The sequence below is a fragment of the Helianthus annuus genome, chromosome 6, assembly GCF_002127325.2.
Source record: "Helianthus annuus cultivar XRQ/B chromosome 6, HanXRQr2.0-SUNRISE, whole genome shotgun sequence".
Lineage (NCBI taxonomy): Eukaryota > Viridiplantae > Streptophyta > Magnoliopsida > Asterales > Asteraceae > Helianthus > Helianthus annuus.
In genome coordinates, this window is record NC_035438.2 from 77,748,747 (window position 1) to 77,758,767 (window position 10,021).

The following is a 10,021-nucleotide window of genomic DNA, read 5'->3' on the forward strand; positions in this document are numbered from 1 at the left end:
GTAGTTGATGCTACTGAACGAATTGCACGGATACGACAACGCATGGCGGCAGCTCGCGACCGTTAGAAAAGTTACGCCGATAAACATGGGAAACCTTTGGAATTTCAGGTCGGGGACCGGGTTTTACTTAAAGTCTCACCCTGGAAGGGTGTGGTTCGCTTTGGTAAGCGAGGCAAGCTCAATCCGCGGTATGTCGGACCATTCGACATCATAGAGAAAATAGGCAAGATGGCCTACAAACTGAACCTACCAACAGAACTCAGTGCAGTTCACAACGTATTCCACGTGTCGAATCTGAAGAAGTGTCTGTCAGATGAGACCCTCGTAGTTCCTTTGAAGGAGCCCACTATCGATGAACAGTTGCGATTCGTCGAGGAACCAGTTGAAATCACGGACCGGGATGTTAAGGTCCTCAAGCACACTAGAATACCTCTCGTTCGAGTTCGTTGGAACTCCCGTCGCGCCCAGAGTTCACCTGGGAACGCGAAGATCAATGTAACACCCCAAAAACCCGGTACCTAATTAAATGAAATAAAAATGAACAAAGTAACCTAATTAAGGGATTATGATAAAAGAATAGGTTAAGAATTTGAAGTAATGCTTAATTTAAATGCTTATCAAATTAGAAGGGTTAATGTGTAAAATTTTTATAATTAAGGATTAATGTTGGTAAACCCAAAAACACACTCTTGTGTGCGTAACTGGGATCGATCAAGGCAGGGAAGAACAAGGGTTTCCTTGTTCTTGCAAGAATTCAGCAATTGACAAGGAGAAATCAAGTTTAAATTGCTGCATGTCCTAAAACTTCAAACCTCTAAGCATATCTAGTAGATTGGTAAGTCGAATTTTTGAGTTTGGTGAATTTTAGAGAAAGGGGTTTCGACCCGAATAAGATCCGTGGCATGATTTGTGTTGTTTAGATGATAAGGGCACTCCCTAGTGTAGGAATCATGCTCAATTTTAGTTAATTGAAAGAAACCCACTTGGTGGAATTGTGTCATGGTTAACAAGTATCATAGTGATTATGAATTCATATATTCTTGTTATATGATCTTGTTTGAAATACTTGAATGCTAGATAATTTGATGTAGAGTAAAAAGTTTTAAGAAAATTGGTTGTATAATGATGTTATGTAGGTGAATTGGTAAACTATGCTTCAAATAATTGTACATTATGCTTATTTAGTGTAACGCACACAAGGTGTTTGATGAAATGCTTGAAAGAACAATTGTGTGTAATATAGAGGAATTGACGAAATGAAATCGGGGTACTAAGAGAATGAAATTATGTATTGGTATAGGCGTGAAGGAAGAAGGCTCAAGTGCTAAGAAAACGGAAGGTTCACAAGATCGAGGTATGATCCGTTTCATACAAAAAGTTTGCTTCTTATTTATTCACTAAAAATTTTAATGAACAAACCTTGTTATGAGAATTGTCCTAAGTTTTGGTCATTTGCGATGTTAGTAAAAGATTGGTAGATCCCTTGCGGATTCTTTTATGCTAAAGAAGGATTATGCTAAGTTATGCAAACCGACCGGTCCTTACAACTAGGTCGATTATGGACATGAGACCATCCGTCTAGAACGGGTGGTCATGTAAGCAAAATCGTATGCAAAAGTTCAATCCGTTGCACGGATAGTATGAAGGATATAAATTAGAGGTAATTAACCCGATGTTATCGGGTCGAATGCGTAATGCTTGAATCTCATTATGAGGTTGTATGCCATATCCACTCGAATGAATAATCGAATGTTTATAAGAAATGGAAGTATGTAAATGATCGTAATTACCATGTTGGTATTGTAGACTAAATAAGCGTTTTACTAACTGTTTAAAGTTGGGTGTTTAAATGTAGGTAAATCCTCGACTTAGGCGATTGGACGGCTCGGAACGTGCACACTTGGATTACGCCCGCCTCACGCTTCCGTTATTAAGTCTTTTAAAATGGGTTAAGTTTTGGTCATATGTAACTAGGTCTATGTAGTATGTTGATAACTTTGAAGTTGGGTAGAAACTTGGTAGTCGAAGTCTTGTCGTGTCCAATATAGACTTTGTTTGTTTTGGGTTTTTGTCATGGATGTTAAGCATCAAAGTTTGGTATGTATAACAGGGTGTTAATGGTTTAAAACGAATAAGTCATGCCGAATTTTCCAAAAATTTTCCTAATTATTTTTAAATGTCAAATTGCGAAAAATGGGGCGTAACAAGTTGGTATCAGAGCCAAGGTTTGAGGGATTCGAGCAAGGATGAAATGCTTGAACTCAAACTATTGGCTCACGCAAAAGTGTGCTCGCTCCGAGATCGTCAACGAGGTAAAGCTTTGACTATTCGTTTAGTATAAGAATGTATAATGTGTTCACGGTTTAAGGTTTTAAGCTATGTATGCTATAAAATAATGTTGGGGTAGAATAAGGGGTCTCGAGACCAATGCAGCTGGAAAATGGACTCGAGAAAGGGCCAAGATAGTAAAACAAAGATCTGCTGCGTTTTGCAAAAAGGAAGCCCGTCGCCGACGGGTTAACCCCCGTCGCCGACGGCATCATTCTGTCCGACGCCCAAACTACCTGCCGACGGGTAAAAGACGTCTGACGGCCATAATCCAAGCCCGTCGCCGACGGGCACATAGCCGTCGCCGACGGCTTATGTAATGCCGAAATGCTGAAATTGTTTTGTTCTTCATGCTTTGCGTCACCGGTTTGTCCGAAAGCTTATTTCATGGTTATGTAGCGTCTATAGTAGATTTAACAAGTGTATGTAATCGCAATTAGCGATCACAACGAGAATGGAATTCGTAAGAATCAAAGGAAATGAATCAATTGACATGAAATGGAATAAGTAAACGATGATTAATGAACCATGATATATACCGAAAGTTTGTGAATTGTATTAAACAAAATATGCTATTATATAGATGGCTGATGCAAGCGGCGTTAATGATAATGACGATGTGGCTAGACAAGAAGCGTTCGAGAACAAAGTTACGGAAGTAGCTGAAGGGGTTATAGAGGCCAATCTTCCGCGAATAGCTCAAGAAGTAGAGAGTCGAGTGTTGGGGGTGGTAGATGCCATGATGGCAAGCAGAATCGAAGAGTTGAAAGAACTAATTGGAGGGTTTAAAAGTAAAGGCAATGAACAACGATGCACATATAAAGACTTCATGGCATGTAAGCCTACCACGTACGATGGTAAAATCGATCCAATAATGTGCCAGAGGTGGATTCTAAGCATGGAGGCGGTGTTTAAACGAAGTCGATGTGATAAGGAGGACCAAGTGATGTTTGCTACGGGACAACTCACCTTTCAAGCGAAGGATTGGTGGGATGCTTATAGTAAGGAGATAGGTGAGGACAGACTTCAGACGATGACTTGGCAAGAGTTCAAGGAACCCTTCATGAAGTACCACTGCCCTCAGTCAGCCATTGATAAGATTCAAGAAGATTTCTTACGCCTCAGGCAGAAAAACGAGACGATAAATGAGATATCTGGTATATTCTTGGATAAGATGAAGTTTTGTACGGAGTTTGTGCAGACTGAAAGAATGAAGATCAATCGCTTTTATGGCATATTGAAGGCAGAATTCAGGGAATTTATCACTCCATCGAAATGCGAGACCCTCGACGAGCTTATTAACTTGGCACGGGATAGAGAGATTGAGATTAAAAGGCAAGAGGAGCGTGGTGAGAAGAGGCCAAGTGAAAAGGGTGCAAGTTCGAGTCCATCAAAAAAGGGAAAGTTTCAAGATCATGGAAAGAAAGATAAGTCAAAAGGTGGAATAACTCCCTGCAAGACGTGCGGAAAACTCCATACGGGAGAATGTTTGTTGGGCAAGAAAGGATGTTACAAATGTGGTAAAGAAGGGCATTCGTCTTATCAATGTCCAACTAGTCCGAAGACTTGCTTCAATTGTTTCGAAAAGGGGCATATCAAATCTGAATGCCTAAAGCTTCAACAAGAGTCCAGAAAAGAAGATAAGAAGCAAGAAGGTTCTAGGGCAAAAGGGAGAATGTTCCAAATTACGTCTGAAGAGGCCAAGTCTCACCCGAATGTGATATCAGGTATCTTTTTACTAAATTCCATACCGGTTTATGTTCTATTCGATACTGGAGCTACTATGTCATTTATTTCGAATGAAATTATACAACATCCGTCCTTTAAAATCGAACGAATGCCAGTGCCTCTAGAAGTAGAAATAGCCGACAGTAAGATTTATATGTTACATGAGGTTTGTAGAAATTGTAAATTCACGATAGAAGATGAAGAATTTGACATCGACCTTATACCTATGGTTTTGGGGGAATTTAAAATGATTGTGGGAATGGATTGGATGGCGCGACACCATGTGGAGATTGATTGTGAAAATAAAGTGATGCTTATTCGAGCTCCAAGCGGAAAACAATTAAGTATTCAAGGAGAGAGAAACGTAGAGACCAAGTTGTGTACCTTGGTCCAAGCTTATAAGTATATACTTAACGGGAGTAGAGCATACTTAGCTTATGTAGGAGATGCCCGACAAACCCTCCCGAAGCTTGAAGACGTTGAGGTCGTGAACGAATTTCCGGATGTATTCCCGGAAGAATTGCTGGGACTTCCTCCCGACAGGGAAATAGAGTTTCGTATCGAATTAAACCCGGACGCGAAGCCAATCGCGAAAGCTCCCTATAGACTCGCTCCCACCGAGATGCGAGAATTAATGACACAGTTGCAAGATCTTCTAGATAAGGGCTTCATACGCCCAAGTGTGTCGCCTTGGGGAGCTCCCGTCCTTTTTGTTAAAAAGAAAGACGGGTCGATGCGTATGTGCATCGACTATAGAGAATTAAACAAACTGACCATAAAGAACCGCTACCCTTTACCGAGAATCGACGACCTTTTCGACCAATTACAAGGGGCGAGTTGGTTCTCCAAGATAGATCTGCGTTCGGGGTACCATCAAGTTAGAGTACGGGAAGAGGATATTCCAAAGACTGCCTTTAGAACCCGTTATGGGCACTATGAATTTTTGGTCATGTCCTTTGGATTGACGAACGCACCGGCTGCGTTTATGGATCTTATGAACCGGGTGTGCCGACCCATGTTAGACAAATCGGTAATCGTGTTCATAGATGATATCTTAGTCTATTCGCGGAGCAAAGCTGAACATGCAATGCACTTGCGTGAAGTACTTGAAATTCTCCGCAGGGAGAAACTTTACGCAAAATTTTCAAAATGTGCCTTTTGGCTCAGAGAGGTGCAATTCCTGGGTCACGTGATCAATGCGGAAGGTGTTTTAGTTGATCCTTCAAAGATTGATGCTGTAATGAAGTGGGTCCCTCCGAAGAACCCGACAGAGATAAGAAGTTTTCTGGGCCTTGCCGGGTACTATAGAAGGTTCATACAGGATTTCTCGAAGATAGCTCTACCTCTAACCAGATTGACGAGAAAGAAAGAAAAGTTTGTGTGGGGTAATGAGCAGGAAGAGGCTTTTCGTATACTGAAGGAGAGATTGTCGAGTCCTCCGGTTCTGACGTTGCCAGATGGAACTGAAGATTTGGTTGTTTATTCAGATGCTTCCCACCAGGGGTTAGGTTGTGTTTTGATGCAAAGGGGAAAAGTTATTGCTTATGCGTCGCGGCAGCTAAAGCCTCACGAGGTGAACTACCCAACACACGATCTGGAATTGGCAGCAGTAGTGTTCGCCTTAAAGATCTGGAGACACTATTTATACGGTGCGAAATGTACAATTTATTCGGATCATAAGAGCCTCAAGTATTTCTTCGAACAAAAAGATTTGAATATGAGGCAACGAAGATGGCTAGAACTTATCAAAGATTATGATTGTGATATCCTCTATCACCCGGGGAAAGCAAATGTGGTAGCTGATGCGTTAAGCCGAAAAGAGTACCCGTCTCCTATCCGTATCAAGTCCATGAAGATGATAATTACGCCACGGTTACTCGAAATGATACGCGAATCTCAAATTAAGTCGCTTGGAGCAGATGACATAAAGAAAGAAAGGTTAAAAGGCGTGATCGATAATCTAGAAGAAAATTCGACCGGACTCAAAACGCGCTTCGGCCGAATTTGGATACCCCGATTTTGTGAAGTCAAGACCGCACTACTCGACGAAGCACATAAGTCACGTTATTCGGTCCACCCTGGGGCTACAAAGATGTACCGAGATTTAAAAACCAATTATTGGTGGCCGGGCATGAAACGCGATATCGTCAAGTATGTTGCAAAATGCCTAACGTGTTCTCAAGTGAAGGCGGAACACCAAAAGCCCTATGGGGAATCTCAACCATTGGGGATACCGTTGTGGAAATGGGAAGAATTAACGATGGATTTAGTAACCAAGCTTCCAAGAACGAAAAAAGGGCATGATACTATATGGGTAATCGTAGATCGACTTACGAAAAGCGCCCACTTTCTACCCATTAAAGAAGCTTATTCTTCCGAGAAAATGGCGGAAATCTACATGAATGAGGTCGTGTCTCGACACGGGGTGCCCGTGTCAATCATCTCGGATCGCGATACTAGGTTTACCTCTCGCTATTGGCGAAGGTTTCACGAAAGCGTGGGAACGAGGTTGCACTTAAGTACCGCCTACCACCCTCAAACAGACGGCCAGTCAGAAAGAACCATTCAAACCCTTATTGATATGTTGAGGGCGTGTGCCTTAGATTTTGGGGGAAATTGGGATGACCATTTGTCACTAGTGGAATTTTCTTATAACAATAGTTACCACAGTGGCATTAAGATGGCACCTTACGAATTACTATATGGGAGGAAATGTAGAACTCCCGTGTGTTGGGGTGAAGTGGGGCAAAGAGAGCTCGCGCCAAACGATTTAATAGCAATGACAAATGAGAAGATTGAATTGATTAGGGCACGTTTGAAAGCAGCCCAGGATCGGCAAAAAGCTTACGGAGACAAAAGGAAGCGTCCTATCGAATTTCAAGTTGGAGATTTCGTTCTATTGAAGGTGTCACCATGGAAAGGCATAATCCGTTTTCGTAAACGGGGTAAATTAGGCCCTCGGTATATTGGGCCGTTTAAAATTCTGGCTCGCGTTGGAAGGGTTGCATATCAATTAGAATTACCGCCTACTTTAGACGGAATTCACAATACCTTCCACGTATCACAATTGAGAAAATGTCTTGCGGATGAAACCGCGTTAGTACCTCTCGATGACATTGAGTTGGACGAGGGGTTGAATTATATTGAAAGACCAATAGCCATCAAAGATGTCAAGTTGAAGAAGCTCCGCAACAAGACGGTCCGACAGGTGTTGGTACAATGGCAACACCGAAAGGGTTCAGAACTCACATGGGAGACGGAAGATGAGATGAGAAGACACTATCCCTTTCTTTTTGGTATGTGCACATTAAGATTTATTATATATTCAGGTTTCGGGGACGAAACCTCTTTTAAGGGGGGTAGATTTGTAACACCCCAAAAACCCGGTACCTAATTAAATGAAATAAAAATGAACAAAGTAACCTAATTAAGGGATTATGATAAAAGAATAGGTTAAGAATTTGAAGTAATGCTTAATTTAAATGCTTATCAAATTAGAAGGGTTAATGTGTAAAATTTTTATAATTAAGGATTAATGTTGGTAAACCCAAAAACACACTCTTGTGTGCGTAACTGGGATCGATCAAGGCAGGGAAGAACAAGGGTTTCCTTGTTCTTGCAAGAATTCAGCAATTGACAAGGAGAAATCAAGTTTAAATTGCTGCATGTCCTAAAACTTCAAACCTCTAAGCATATCTAGTAGATTGGTAAGTCGAATTTTTGAGTTTGGTGAATTTTAGAGAAAGGGGTTTCGACCCGAATAAGATCCGTGGCATGATTTGTGTTGTTTAGATGATAAGGGCACTCCCTAGTGTAGGAATCATGCTCAATTTTAGTTAATTGAAAGAAACCCACTTGGTGGAATTGTGTCATGGTTAACAAGTATCATAGTGATTATGAATTCATATATTCTTGTTATATGATCTTGTTTGAAATACTTGAATGCTAGATAATTTGATGTAGAGTAAAAAGTTTTAAGAAAATTGGTTGTATAATGATGTTATGTAGGTGAATTGGTAAACTATGCTTCAAATAATTGTACATTATGCTTATTTAGTGTAACGCACACAAGGTGTTTGATGAAATGCTTGAAAGAACAATTGTGTGTAATATAGAGGAATTGACGAAATGAAATCGGGGTACTAAGAGAATGAAATTATGTATTGGTATAGGCGTGAAGGAAGAAGGCTCAAGTGCTAAGAAAACGGAAGGTTCACAAGATCGAGGTATGATCCGTTTCATACAAAAAGTTTGCTTCTTATTTATTCACTAAAAATTTTAATGAACAAACCTTGTTATGAGAATTGTCCTAAGTTTTGGTCATTTGCGATGTTAGTAAAAGATTGGTAGATCCCTTGCGGATTCTTTTATGCTAAAGAAGGATTATGCTAAGTTATGCAAACCGACCGGTCCTTACAACTAGGTCGATTATGGACATGAGACCATCCGTCTAGAACGGGTGGTCATGTAAGCAAAATCGTATGCAAAAGTTCAATCCGTTGCACGGATAGTATGAAGGATATAAATTAGAGGTAATTAACCCGATGTTATCGGGTCGAATGCGTAATGCTTGAATCTCATTATGAGGTTGTATGCCATATCCACTCGAATGAATAATCGAATGTTTATAAGAAATGGAAGTATGTAAATGATCGTAATTACCATGTTGGTATTGTAGACTAAATAAGCGTTTTACTAACTGTTTAAAGTTGGGTGTTTAAATGTAGGTAAATCCTCGACTTAGGCGATTGGACGGCTCGGAACGTGCACACTTGGATTACGCCCGCCTCACGCTTCCGTTATTAAGTCTTTTAAAATGGGTTAAGTTTTGGTCATATGTAACTAGGTCTATGTAGTATGTTGATAACTTTGAAGTTGGGTAAAAACTTGGTAGTCGAAGTCTTGTCGTGTCCAATATAGACTTTGTTTGTTTTGGGTTTTTGTCATGGATGTTAAGCATCAAAGTTTGGTATGTATAACAGGGTGTTAATGGTTTAAAACGAATAAGTCATGCCGAATTTTCCAAAAATTTTCCTAATTATTTTTAAATGTCAAATTGCGAAAAATGGGGCGTAACAATCAAATGAAGTAAAAGTATCCCCAATTGTTCACAAACAGTACAACCACTACTGAGGCTGAAGCTACCACGGAATTTCGGGACGAAATTCCAGATCAACGGGGGGAGGATGTGACACCCCAGGAAAACCATGCAACTTAACTAGCTTCCTCAGTGAGTACGTACCAAATTTCGGGACGAAATTTCTTTCAACTTGGGGATAATGTGACAACTCGTGTTTTAGAACCTCCTTGCTATGCTTTGTTATACTCGTTTAAACATTACGTGATTATGTGAACGTTGGTGATTAATGAAATGTTTGATATTGTTTTAAGTGAATGTGTGTTATATATAGACATATAATGTGACAACTCGAACTTTCGAGACTAGTGTTATCCGTTTCCATGATCTCAGACTGGTATTGTTACACTTATATTGTTACGCCTTAGTGTGCTTAATCGAGTGAATGCTTTATGAGGGGAACATTTAGAAAATAATTTGAATGCATGATCTAGTCTCGATGTCTTGTAAAACTCGGCCCACATATCCTATTCGGCCCAATCCCTTTTCCTACTCTCCTTATATTACGTAAAAGTGGAGGGGTGTTTTAGTTTACAACTTGAACCAAACCCTACTTGGTTAAACACACATATGGCAGTGGGCACCCCCCTCTCTTCGAGACTCTATCTAGCTTAATTTGGGATCTCGGTTAGTATTCTCACCATTGTTCATGGTAAATCTCTACATGTATACAAGTTGTTAATTATCCAATGTGTTTCTTTATAATGATAAATTGCTAACATGTGATGAATATGAAAGTCTAGTAGGTTAATTAGAACAATGATTTTGGTTCACATGGCATGACATATGACTGATGGCTTTCTTGTAGTGATAAATTGGTAGTAATAT

The 10,021-nt window shown here is 40.2% G+C and overlaps 1 long non-coding RNA gene across 1 annotated transcript; it reads left to right on the forward strand.

The window, feature by feature from the left end:
• Positions 1-698: 698 nt before the first annotated feature.
• On the forward strand, positions 699-8,989 carry LOC110864126. Its single transcript, XR_002549648.2, has 4 exons — positions 699-835; positions 1,301-1,354; positions 8,229-8,282; positions 8,784-8,989. It is a non-coding gene; the product is annotated as an uncharacterized LOC110864126 (long non-coding RNA).
• The last annotated feature ends 1,032 nt before the right edge of the window (positions 8,990-10,021 follow it).